This window comes from Azolla caroliniana, unplaced genomic scaffold (genome assembly GCF_043228905.1).
Source record: "Azolla caroliniana isolate FFs.n. ecotype wild unplaced genomic scaffold, voAzoCaro1.0.p SCAF_14, whole genome shotgun sequence".
NCBI classification, from domain to species: domain Eukaryota; kingdom Viridiplantae; phylum Streptophyta; class Polypodiopsida; order Salviniales; family Salviniaceae; genus Azolla; species Azolla caroliniana.
Genome location: NW_028230449.1, coordinates 3,181,406 through 3,195,591, shown reverse-complemented (window position 1 = coordinate 3,195,591; position 14,186 = coordinate 3,181,406).

The following is a 14,186-nucleotide window of genomic DNA, read 5'->3' as shown; positions in this document are numbered from 1 at the left end:
GCCGCTTCTACGTAACTCTCGTCACGTTGATGGACCCCAGTGCGTCACAAATCTCCCTTATCTTGGTGGTGTAATCCGTAACCGACATGTCTCTTTGCTAGATCTACAAGTTACGGGCTGTGGTACTCATGGCGAAAATCTTCCTCAGATTTCCCCAGGCCTCCTTCGGCATTTTTACATCCTTTATGTAGCCGAGCATCTGGTCGTGCACACAGGCCAGTACAATACTCGGCTCGCTCCTTGCTCTGATACCGGGAAGTCCTTGTGTGCCGGCTCCGGCGCTACCTCGTCCGTTCCTTCCACGAAGCCCCAATATCCATGCCCCAGCAGGTACTGATGCATCTTGTATGACCAGGACGCGTAGTTGCTCCGATCGAGCTTCTTTGTTGGAAGTGAACTCGCCATTCCTCTGTCCATATCTTCTCTCTATCTATTGTTATCGGGTTCTAGGGTTCGTCTACGAAAGCAAGTGTCGGATGCAGAGGTTCTCAACCCTCGTGCTCTGATACCATGTCAATGTTAAGGTGCGTGTTGAGCAGCAAGCTCAACCGGATCTTGATCGGCTGAATAAGCATGAGCCGGATCGGCATCCGGAAGGATGAGTCGGATCAGTGAGCCGGTGAGCTGGTGAGCAAGTGAGCCGATGAGATGGGGAGACAGTTAACCGGATCCTGCAGTAACCAGAAGCCTAGTAGCAGCCTAGACTACTAGGTAGTTAATGACTCGTAGTTAGTGTCAGACGCTCGTATGAGCATTGAAGTACATTGTACTTCTATCAGTCCTCTTAGGACTTGTATAAATAGTGTTGTTGAGCACATTGTATATACAGAGAGAACTATTATTGTTTTGCAATTGATTTTTAACATTCTGCTCATTATCTCTCCTGCGTACACTCTATGTTTCTTTCTCTCTCTCTCTCTCTCTCTCTCTCTCTCTCTCTCTCTCTCTCTCTCTCTCTCTCTCTCTCTCTCTCTCTCTCTCTGTTGCTATCCGACAAAGCCAGTTTGTTTGATGCTTCCGCACCTTTGTTTTTACATGGTATCAGAGCGCGAGGGTTGAGAACCTCTACAGCCGACATCAGCATCTGAAGACAAACCCTAAGACCCGGTAAAAACAGAAAGAGAAGTGATGGACAGAGGAATGGCTAGCTCGCTCCTGGTGGAGAAGCTCGACAGATCCAACTACGCATCTTGGTCATACAAGATGCACCAGTAAATGCTTGGGCATGGTTACTGGAGCTATGTCGACGGAGCTAACGACACAACACCTGATGCAGCACACAAGTACTTCCCAATGTGGGAACAAGCGGCAAGTAGAGTGATGTACTTCTTTGTGTCCAGTGTCGGAGACCAACTCCTGAGCCATGTCTGAGATGCCAAGACGCCAAAAGAAGCTTGGGGAAACCTAAAGAAGGTTTTCGCGGCAAGCACTACGGCCCAAAAGCTGCAACTCCGACAGGAGTAGAGCAATGTCCAACAGAAGGACATGTTGATAGCCGATTACATGGCCCGAATCAAAGAGATCTATACCTCACTTGCCTCTATCAACGTCACTGTAGAGGAAGATGAGATGGTGCAGATCTTTCTTGGGGGCCTAGCATCTAAGTTCAGAGCATTCCAAACGGCGGTATGTACAAGGGAGAATACGTCGTCATTTTTCGACTTACAATCGATGCTCGTAGAGGAGAACCACGCTGGTGCATCAACAAGTGCACCCACTGACAGCCAAATGTTGTACACGGAGGCGGATCGGCCCTTTGGGCATGGTGGACGAGGTGGGTTGGCTCGCAATGGTAGCGGCCGGCAAATGCAGGACCGAAGGCACAGAGAACGTACTGACAGCAGTTCCGGAACCTCCACAAGTAGGGGGAGTCAACACGGAATGCTGGTATTATGGTAAAAAGGGCCGCAAAGAAATCGAGTGTTGGAAGAAGTGTGTTGATTCGAACAGATCCAGATCCGGCAAGGCCGGTAGAGAGAATCGGCAATACTCGCACTACGCAAAAGGATCGGCAGGATCCAAAACCAGAAAAGCCGGTAAACGGCTAGCCTTGGTGATGAAACACGAGGCTAACTCAATGAAGAAGACCACTTCTAAATCGGAGGAAGTGTGGTGCATTGACTCTGGTGCGTCGAATCACATGACGAGCCACAAAGAGTGGTTCTCATTCCTAGAGAAACCGAAACAACCGGGAGTTGTCGAAACCGGAGACGACACTCCTCACCCAATCGTGCATGTCGGAGAAGTCCCTTTGAGCCACGTCGGACAGAGGGGGAAGCTGATGAACGTATTACATGTTCCGACTATCACGAAGAACCTGGTGTCGGTTGGATAGATTGTCGACCAGGGGATGCATGTGTGGTTTACGCACCTTGGGTGCTTCATCGAGGAAGAGGGCCAAATCATTGCGCAAGGGCGCAAAGACGGGAGGATGTTTATCCTTGACATCAATGACGTCGGCACCGCTTTGTTCGCCAAAGGACAGAAGATTGAATCGGATATCAATCTTTGGCACAAGCGGATCAGCCACGTCAATTACCAGACGCTTCAAGACCTCCAATTGAAACAAGTCGTTTTCGGTTTGCCGAAATTTAGCAGCCGAAAGGCCGAAATTTGTGAAGCCTACCAACTCGGAAAGCAACACCAACTTCCATTCCCCACTGACCGAAACTGTAGCCGTAACAAGCTCGACCTTATTCATTCGGATGTATGGTGACCGGCACAAAATGTTAGTCTTGGCGGGAGTCGGTATTTCGTCTCCTTCATCGATAACTACAGCCGGCACACATGGATCTACCTTATTGAGCGGAAGAGCGAAGTCTTCGAGTGTTTCTGGAACCTACAAAGCCTGGTTGAACGGGAAACGGAGAGGAAGATCAAGTGCTTGCGGTTGGACGGCGGGAAAGAATACTTTTCCAGCCAATTCAACAATTATCTGCAGCAGAATGGAATTCAGCTACAGATACACACCGGAGCAAAACGGTGTGGCCGAAAGGAAGAACAAGTCGGTTGTCGACGTGGCAAGGGCAATGCTGGAGGAGAAGAGCATGCCCCGGTGATAGGATGACCAATAGGATGAGGAACCGGCGAGTACTGGAGACTCTATCGTGCTCTCCCCACGCAAGGAACCGAGGAGACGATTCACGCACAAAGAGAAGGGGAAGAAGAAGATGCCGGAATACGAAACTGGCAACGTTGAGTCGGACCGGAGAGAATCCGACTCCGGAAAGGATGAAGGCATATCTTTGGGAACAAAGACCGAACCGGCCAAGAAGGGCCTCAAACCGGGTAACGATAAGATACAACAGTCTTCCCGCCAGAAGAACCCCGTGAAGCGGTATGGGTACAATGAGTACATGGCGCATCATTATGCATACATGACTAAGGTGGCAGAAGTGCGTGAGCCGGAGAGCTACGCAGAAGTGGCATAGGACACAAATTGGTGTGCCACTATAGAGGAAGAAATGCGGGCACTTGATGCCAACGACACATGGGACCTGGTTGACCCTCCCCGACACTATAAACCGATCGGATGTAAGTGGGTGTACAAGGTAAAGTACAATGTTGGCGATTCAGTTAACCGGTACAAGCCCCGGTTAGTGGCGAAGGGATACACGCAGACCCACGGAATCGACTATGATGAGACCTTCGCTCCGGTAGCGAAGATGACGACGGTCCGTGTGGTGCTGGCGGATGCTACAACAAGGAGGTGGCATCTTCACCAGATGGACGTGAAGAATGCATTTCTTCAAGGTGATCTTGAAGAAGAGGTCTTTATGACCCAACCCCTCGGTTTTCAGTCGGAGATGAACAAGTCGGCGGTATACCAGCTGAAGAAGTCACTTTATGGCCTGAAGCAAGCCCCCCGATCTTGGAATGCGAAGATCACGCACCGGTTGCATAAGATGGGGTTTGCGGCCTCCAAGTCCGACTCTTCGTTGTTCATTCAACAAGGTTCAGACAGTCCAGTTTGCATCTTGCTGTATGTTGATGATCTAGTAATCACCGGACCCGGACTCGATGAAATCAGCGGAGTCAAGTCCCAGCTGTCGGAAGCATTTGAGATGAAGGACCTAAGGGACCTTCACTATTTCCTTGGGATCGAGGTAATCCGAACCCCTGACAGCATATTGCTCTCACAAAGGCACTATGTGTTGAATATGTTGTACAAGTTCGGCATGACGGAATGCCGACCAATCTCCACACCCTTGGACTAGAACCATGTCCCGACTCCAGACCGTCCTGCAATGAGAAGCGGTTCCGACAAATCGCCAGAAGCCTTATATATTTGACAATCACCCAACCCGACATTAGTTATCTGGTTGGCGTGATCAGCCAATATATGCAGAAGCCGATCGTGGAGCACCTTCTGTGCGCGCATCGAATTTTGCGATATATGAGCGGCACGAAGGACCGGGGACTGTTATACCGGCATGGTATAACATAAGAGCTAGTCGGCTACACCGATGCCGACTTGGCCGGCGATGCATTGCATTGCCGATCCACCTCCCGCTATATGTTTTCCCTGGGTAGCGCGGTTGTTGCGTGGAGCAGCAAAAAGCAGCCAACAATGGCCCTTTCGAGCACTGAGCCTGAATACCAAGGCGCTACCGTTGCCACCTGTGAAGCCATTTGGCTTCGGCGACTGCTGCAAGATCTGCGGATCGAGGTGCCGACTTTGATCCTAATCTACTACGACAACATCAGCAACATGTAGCTCGCCAAGAACCCCATATTCCATGCTCGCACGAAGCACATAGTAGTGCACTACCACTTCGTGCATGAGCGTGTCCTGAGCGGTGAAGTCGAACTTCGGTATGTTCATACGGATCGGCAAGTTGCCGACATCTTCACCAAACCGCTCAGATCGGACAAGTTGCAACACTTCACCGAAATGCTTGGTGTTCAGCATCTCAACGTGCCACACTTGAGGGGGCGAACGGGCAGAGACACCGGAATGGGCAAAGGCAAAGAAACTACTGATTGCACCGGTGAGGGAAGAACCAACAAAGGCAGAGTTAAAAGGGACATAGCCCATCGGAAGAAGAAGGCCAAGACCCGGAGATGGTCCGATGTGGTGAAGGGCCTGGTATCAGGAGACGAATCGGGAGCGACCAATTCGAAGAAGAGTTGGAATGAATCGGAGACAACCGATTCGGTTCAACGATGGATTCGGAAGAACCAAATCAATTCAAGGCCAAGAGGACGAGAAGACAGCGAAAGTCAATGCTAACACGAAGGAATCAGTGAATCGGCAAGCGTCGAAGTCACATCAGCGAGGGAGCTGAATTGGGCCCCTGTTGAGCAAACAAGTCGACCGAGGAGGTTGAGGTGCGCAGAATCAGAAGGGTCGCGGCAAACGGGACCGAACCGAACGAGGAGCGCGAGCAAGGCGGAGTGACGCCAGAAGGAGCCGGGTGGAAGAACCGGAATGGTTCACCAATTGCTAGAGCACATGCTTATATAACACTGACAAACAATGTCATTGATGTATTGGACACCTTCATTTTCCATGTAAACTTGATAGACATGATCACATGATCACTTTCGTTTGTGTAAGTTGCATTTGTTGCACCAAGTGATGATTAAAAAAATTGTGAGGACTACCAGAATCAAACAAGAAATGGCTCTCACACTCTAAGGTCCTTTGAGACCTTCATTCCTCCTTCGTCCTGCAATCATCCATCTTGGTTGGGAGAAACTCGAGTGATGATTAAGATAATTGTGAGGATGACAAGAATCAAACAAGAAATCGCTCTCACATTCTAAGGCCCTTTGAGACCTTCATTCCTCCTTTGTCCCGCCATCATCCATCTCGGTTGGGAGAAACCCGATTCCCAAAATCACACTTTTGGCCTCTCGCAGTTCCTCCTGTTTGGGACTCGTTTCTTTTGCCTCGATTAGGCAAACCTTCATTGCCAATGCCTTAACTTGAACTTGGGAGTCCCACTCATCTTCTACTTCCTTGAGCTCTACTTGCGCACCCGACACTCGAGAGGAACCCCCTTCTCGAATGGGGCACTCTCGAGTTAAGTGTGCACCTCCACATCAGCAACCTCGATCGTGTTGGGATATTCTTCAGTTTATACCTCTCCTCTTGCTCCTCAACTATGAGGTACTCAAAAAAAAGATAAGCAAAAGGAAAAGCAACAAACATGTCTTCTGTTATTCTTTTGTTCAATTTCTTTTTGGTTCATGGAAATACCACCATTGAACTACAACATAACTCCAAGAACAAAGCTTCCAATGCCGAAAGACAAGAGCCGGAAATGAAGACCTCCAAAATGTTGAAAACCTAATACAAAGAAGAGTCAAAGAAGAAAAGACAACCGTAGTTTGTTGACACCCAAAATCAAAGAAGAAAACTCCAATGCATTAAAATTCAAGAAGACAAATTTATGAAGCCCCCAAATGAGCGCTCTCCCCTTCTTTTTATACGAAGACAACATCCCATCTACATTGAATGCATTTATTCCTCTTTTCCTTCAAAAAGAAAGGAGGAATAAAACACTTAGTAATTTCGCACTTTGCATTGTCGAGATTCAAACTTTGCACCCTTTGAACCAAGTGAAGGACTCTAATTTTCTTAAATATATATGTACAATCTGTGCATCGTATTTGGGCATCTTACCTTTGCCTTTTTCCAAGTTCAGACTGTGCCACGACGTGCTTGGAAGGCTTGAACTTCGTGTGGTCCACTTATCTCGGTAGAGCTTGGCCGGTCCTTTGGCGAAGGGCTTGTCCAAATATCGTCAAGTTGACGTTCAACTCTTCCTCAGTCGGGTCAGGTGGAGCCGAATCGGCCTTATACCAAGATGTTGATTCGTCGAAGACTACATCCCGACTTATCCGAACCATTCGGGTCGAGGGGTTGAGGTACTTGTATGCCTTCTTCTCGGATGAGTATCCTACAAGGATACATTCCTCTAACTTCGCGTCGGGCTTCTATCATTGTTCATCCGGGATGCATACATTCCCAAAGCTTCCAAACACCTTGAGGTGCGATAGGATCGGCTTCCTTTCGACGAGGAGCTCGTATGGAGTTAGCTCACGCAATCCATTGGTGGTGCATCGATTCATGAGATAGATTTCTTTGGATGCTGCTTCGGCCCAATAGAAGTTCGGCATGTGTTTCTCATGCATCATGGCGTGTGCTACGTCGAGTATTTGCTGATTTTTCATTTCGGCGACTCCATTTTGTTGGGGTGTGTGTCGGCATGAGCATTCTCTCCGAATGCCTTCACTTTGGAGGTAGGAGGTGAATTCAGCGGAGAAGTACTCATTTCCTCTGTCTAATCATACGCATCGAATGTGCTGACTGGTTTCTTTTTCGACTTGGCCCTTGAGCTTTTTGAAGTGGGAGAACACTTTTCTCTTCTTCTTCATCGGGAAGATCCACGTGTAGCGCGAGTAGTCGTCGATGAAGGTGATGTAGAATCGGCATCCGCCGATCGTTAGCGTTTGAGCATGTCCCCATACATCCGAGTGTATGACGTCGAGGAGGCCTTTGATCATGTAGCTCTCCTTCGGGAATGGGAGTCAATGTTGTTTGCCAAGTTGGCATGCTTCGCATACTCGGTCGACTCATTTCGACTCAAATGTCGGAAGTCTGATGACGACTCCCTTTGATTGCATTGCTCGAAGCCGTTGGAGGTTTATGTGGCCAATTCTTCTGTGCCACAACTTGATGCTTGTCTCAGTTTTGAGACCTTTGACATACATGGCCGCTTATGACCTCGTTTGAATCGAGGATGAACATTCGACCGTCTCTCCGTCCCTTGGCTATGAGTTGGCCATCTTTCTCGATGAAACAACCTTCGTTGTTGAAGCGAACTTGCATGCCTTGCTCCACGATTTGGCTGACCGAGACCAAATTCTTCATTATTATGGGCTCGTGCAAGACATTCTTGATGCAAGTTTGCTCTCTTTCTTTCCCGAATGGGACATTGCTGATGTGTTGAATGGGATGTGTGGTGTCGTCTCCCGTCTCTATGACGCCAAGTCGATCAGGTGTGCGCAAATCACTGAACCACTCTTCCTGGGATGTCATGTGATGTGAGGCGCCGGAATTGACAAACCACACGTCTTCCGAGTTGGAGGTGCTCGTGGAGTCGGAAGCTATCATAGAGTTCACTCTATGTCTTATCACGAATAGACCACCGTAGTCATCGTATTCAGAGTTGTTGGCGTAGTTTGTGAGTTGTCAGCTTATCGAAGCTGACTCGCTTCTCTTTCTCCGACACTCCTCTTCGCGGTGGCCAATTTTGCCGCAATAGTTGCAAGCATAGAATGTAATATTCGTGTTCGTGCAAGCATTCAAACGTTTGGAAACGAACACATTTAAAAAAGGGAAAAATACGTGCTCCTTTCATTTTCATTTTTTTGATTTATTGTCATCACAAATTCAGCTCACCCTAGTGGTAAGGAGTCATGTTATTGTTGTTTATGTCTTGGGTTCGATTCCAAACTTTCTCATCTATCTATCTCTCTCAATAGTACTATATCATAGCAAAATTTTATGTTTGTGTTATAATAGTTTCTTTTTCTTTCTTTTCTTATTATTAGAACTAAGCACAACCTAGTGGTAAGTTGTCGTGTTACTATTACTTGTGTCTTGGGTTCAATTCCCAACTTTCTCATGTTCTCTTGTTAGTGTCATGGCAAAATTTTATGTTAGTGTTATGTTTCCTTTTCTTCTTTTTCTTTCTTTGTTATTAGAAATTAGCTCACCCTAGTGGTAAGTTGTTATGCTACTACTGCCTATGTCATGGCAAAATTTTATGTTAGTGTCATGTTCCTTTTTCTTTCTTTCCTTCTTTCTTTCTTTCTTTCTTATTAGAAATTATGTCACCATAGTGGTAAGTTGTTATGCTACTACCACCTATGTCATGTTTTCTTCATATTCTCGAATATATGTTTTAGGAGTTGTAAAGAATCGGGTATGATTCTTGTGTAGCGGAATAGGTGTGAACTGTGTCTGTGTATGAGAGAGAGAGTAAGTGAGTGAGAGAGTGAGAGAGACGAGGAGTAAGACACAGAGAATACGTAAAGTAAAGTAAAGTATATTAACGTAAAGTAAAGTAAAGAATACGTAAAGTAAAGGAGAAAGACTCAACATTATACAAGGTGGGAGGAGGGTGCTTTATATAGTCACCCTCTCTCTTCATTAACTACAAGACTCATGGAGCATGGGGAATGTGAAAGCTCATAGGTTATGTGTCATAGAATATGATTCTATGACGCATACTAAATGCTAGAATACAAAGAGGTGACATAATGGTGACTCTTGACCGTTGGAGTGTCTTTTCACTCTCAAGGTGAGTTCACACACTAGACCAAGTTGAGCTTGATTCTCAACAGGAGTTTTTTATCGTTTCTTTTTTCTTTCTTTGTTATTAGAAATTAGCTCACCCAAATGGTAAGTTGTTATGCTACTACTGCCTATGTCATGTTTTTTTCATATTCTCGAATATACGTTTTATGAGTTTTTGAATGTTTGATTATAATTTATAATGACATATTTTGATTCAATCTCTATTGTTCATACTCATTTTTATGTAAAGTTCTAAAGTGAGGATGATAGAGATGTCTTGATTCTTAAGAAGCATCCCAAAAGTATGCATGTGATACAATGCAACCATACTTATATTAGTGGTTCACAATGGATTAGAGTCCACTTATTGGGATTGAGAGTGAATCAATATATAATATAGACCATAGTCAATCCAATCCTACTTTGAGATGATTTACCATACACATTTGATTGAATCATTCTCGAATGTGAATCATGTATAATATGTATGGTTCATTCTATGGTTGCAAGCAATGGGCCACATTTGTTGACCTTGTTCGGCATGGAAGCTCCCCCTTCTTCCGAAGGTCCCTTGATGGCTTCTGTCTTGTTGTCGAAGGTTTGAGTTCCCTTCGTGTGATGGGTCGAATCGACCTCTTCTACCGTCTCGACCTCCATCTGAATTCGAAAAGAACATTTGTCCTTCCGATGCCTTGGTTTTGGTTTGGACGTGGTTCTCTTCAACCATTAGCATTGATTGAAGGTCGAAGAACGAAGGAGGGTTTTCCTTCGCCAAGATTGCCGTCCTCAACAAGTCGAATCGTTGTGCGAGGCCGCCCAAACATACTTGAACCATCTCGTCTTCGTCGAGGATTATGTTGATGGAGCCAAACGAGTTGCAAATGCTCTTTGTCTTGGCGGTGTAGTTCGACACGGACATGTCTTTTTGTCGAATGTTGTTCAACTCTTGTCGGAGTTGAAGCTTTCGGGTAGTTGTGTTGGCAGCGAACATTTTCTTTAAGTTCGCCCACGCTTCTTTAGGCGTCTTGGCGTCTTGAATGTGGCTAAGCATGTGTTCGTGGACACATGTTAACAAGCAATGCATGACTCAACTCGCCGCTTGCTCCCATGTTGAGTAGTCGGAGTTCTTTGGGTCGGGTCGATTTTCTTGAGCGTCGTTGATGTAGCTCCAATACCCTTGGCCGACAAGGTATTGGGTCATCTTTACTCCCAAGATGAATAAATGCTCTAGTCTAGCTTTTCACTAGGGAGCGAGCTACCCATTTGTGTGTTCATTTTGATGTAGTATCTTCCTTTTTCGATTTCCTTCACTCGATCACTTACTCGTGCTACGTAGCGGCACTACAGTAGCAAATAGCCGAAATTCGTCCTTGGCGTTTCGAACACACAATTATGAAGAGGCAGATGGGCTTAGTGGATGTGCTAAACCACACGCTTTGATACCATGTTACGCATTAGGAAATTAACTACAAGTTAATTAGTACCTAATTATTTGATTAAGTTAAGCGCGGAAGATTATGTGATATGTGTGTGTATGTGTGTGAGAGGAAGAGAGAGACGAAGATACACTTATGAACAACACAAGATGGGGGATGAGTAACTATATTAGAAAGCATCATCAAATACAAAAATGCCATCAATGAGGTATACATAGATCTCATGTGCAAGGGTGCACATGTGTGAGGAGAATATAGGTACAACCGTGTAAGTCCTATATTAAATGACCTTGGGAGTGGAGGATCTAGAATATGCTACTTAAGTACAAGGTCCTATTTAAGGCGTTATACTCAACACTTCTAACTATTTTCTATCTAGGTAACTACGAAGTTACATGGTTGACTAACTAACTAACTCTAGTTGAGCTTGATCTCTCAACAGTCTAACACAACATTATGCACTAGGTGTGTTATAGGTCGGAGGTTCGAGTCAAGAATGTGACAAAATCTACCTTTAACACTTTCGCATTCACAAGTAGAAGGATCACGCTGTCGTAGTGTATTTCGTACACTACGTGAAAAAGTAAAAATAATATAACCGATTTAATTACATATAAATAAATAAAATAAGAATATCAAGATATTTATCACCAATAAATAAAATAAGAATATCAAGATATTTATCACGTGCATTGGGCAAGATTTGAACCTTGTACCTCCACGTAGCCAAATATCAACTTTACCATTATGCTACCTTATCTTTAGTGTTCTACAAATAGATTTAATAACTATAAGTCCTTTATTTGCACCTACCTTTATTAAAAGGTAAATCGTGCATTTTTAGAGTGCGTGAATATTTTATAGAAAAACGCAAGCAACTAAAAAGTGACTCATGCACATCTAGCGTGCATGAGCACTATATTTAGCAAATAAAAGCAAGGATTAGAAAAGCATCACATGCACATTTAGTGTGCATGAACATATTAGAAAAAAGCATGTAGCTATGCTTAGTCTCTCCCATCACTATATAAGGATGGGGAGCACAATGTAATAGGTGTGTGAAAAATATTTGGAAACTGGATATGTTTCTAAAAAACACCAATTAATAAACTATACTCGTGGGATTCACGAGAATTCTATATCATTCTCTTTCAACCGAAGTTTATATTCTTATATTCATATTGATTAATCTAATACAATACACTCGTGGGATTCACGAGTTTGCTATAACTCTTTCTTACAACATATTTATATTCTTATTAGCCTTAAAACTCTCCTCTTCCTAGTCCAAAACCTCGGCGGTTCCCACCCGACTCACGCAACGATCCGGAGCCGAAAGGCGGACTATCACTTCCCCACTCCGCAACAGTCCGCTTTAAAAATCCATTCTCACTTGGGACAAGAGTTCCCTCTTGTTCCTTTCGTGATTTGCCGGCACCGTTAGGAATTGGACGGATTTCCCTCCGTTTTGGCTCCGAATTCGCGCAAAAGCCGCACCACTATCGAGCACCTTCGTCTCCATCCGTGAAGCCGTGATACCCCACACAGGAAGAAAACTCTCGGAGCAAAACAAGTACGAATCGGCCCGGATGGGGCATCTACGTACACGACCGTAACCGGAGGAATGAAGAAACAATACCGACAAGTGGAGGATAAGTTACGGTCGGCATCAATAATAAAAGAAGACGAAGAAATCGTGGGAGTGATCGAGGAAGTGTTCTATGGGAATACACTACAACGGCTTGAAGAGCTTGCGGAAGATAAAAGCCAAGGGAACCGGGTAGTCCCGGTGGAATCGGTCGAGATGTACGAGATCGTTGCGAAAATGGGGCCGGATGCGCTCCGCAAAGAAGAAGCAATGGTAAGTACGAAATACAAGACCGTGGAGAAGTTGGTGAACCCGAAGCGAAGGCGGGTGGCAAGGAGATGGAGAATCAACAAGAGGCAATGAGCATAACGATGATGATGATGTTCGAGCGGATGCTACAAGAACAACGAGTGATGTCGGAGATCACGGGGGCAGTAAAGCGGCTCGTACAACGAAACGGACAATTCAACGGAAACGATGTGTCACGCTATCTACGTGACTACAAGGCGGAGATGATACGATGTGGGATACCAGAAGGATTGCAAGTGACATCCTTCAATCGGGTGGCCACGGATGAGCTACAAGAGAGAATCCACAAGATACGGCAACAAAACTCGACATGGGGGTCATTCGAAGAAGCTTTACGAGAGGCATATGATTACAAGAGATCAAAGGGACAAGATCGGCGAAAATTCGACGAATGGGTGGCATCGGAGAAGACCCACCGAAGTGCAACACAAGCATTCCTAGAGTTCGAGCATCGTTTTGCTCGACTCTCGGAGCGAGAACAACGGTTGGTGGGGGAGGATAAAGTCCTAATGTTCGTAAAATCGATCGATCGAAAAGAAAGGATGGACATCGGGATCGAACTCGAAGACGATGACGGTGCGAATGGTCTTACCGAAGATTGGGCCGAAGTCCAAAGGGTATGCCGGAGACATGATGAGAGGAAGATGAGAATCTTGTCAACGACATGGCCGATGAAGGATGGTCGATTGAAGACAAACGATGGAGCCGATATGAAGGCCGAAATACAACATGATGGTGCAACGGAAGAGGGTGTAAAACAAGCTACCCTCTTGTCTTGCGAAAGAACAACGACGAAGGATAAGGCCGATAACCCAAGTGTAGAAGAAGATTTCAGAATACAAGTGTCCGAAACATCGGGTGAAAAAGGGGTAAGCATAATTGATGCAGTGAAAGAGAGCAAAGAGGACTTGATTGAGGAGGTCGCCATGAAAGATGCCATCGAATCGAAGGTGGCTATGGACGAATCAACGACGGATGGCCATATCGAGACTTCCCCACCACTGATTCTAGAGACTCCGGCGGTTGCGTTCGAAAGGCAACGTGAGACCGAAGAGACGGAAGGTGGCGGAGAGAAATCAAAGGTTGAAGCTGATGCGTATGACGGAGAGATAGCCGAGAATATGGCTATGGGTGAAACAACGGAGGATGATAATACCGAGGATTCCTACCCACTAATTCTAGAGACTTCGGCGGTTGTGTTCGAGAACCAACGTGAGACCGGAGAGACGGGAGGTGGCAGCAAGAAAGGTAAAGTCGGAAGCCGGTTCGGATGGAAGGTGATCCGGACGGGATTCCGAACCAAAAGAAAGCCGAACCGAAAGGAAGAAAATTCAGCCGAAAGACGACACAAACGAAAGCCGAACCGGGCAAATGAGGATTCAGCCGAAAGACGACCCGAAAGAAAGCCGACCCGAAAAGGGGTCGACTCGGTCAAAACCGATCGACCGAGTCTGGCTTGGCCGAACGCGAATATGGATGGAAGCCGACCTAGCCGAAAGCCAATCGGACGAGATCGATCCGGAAAGAAGCTAATCCGACT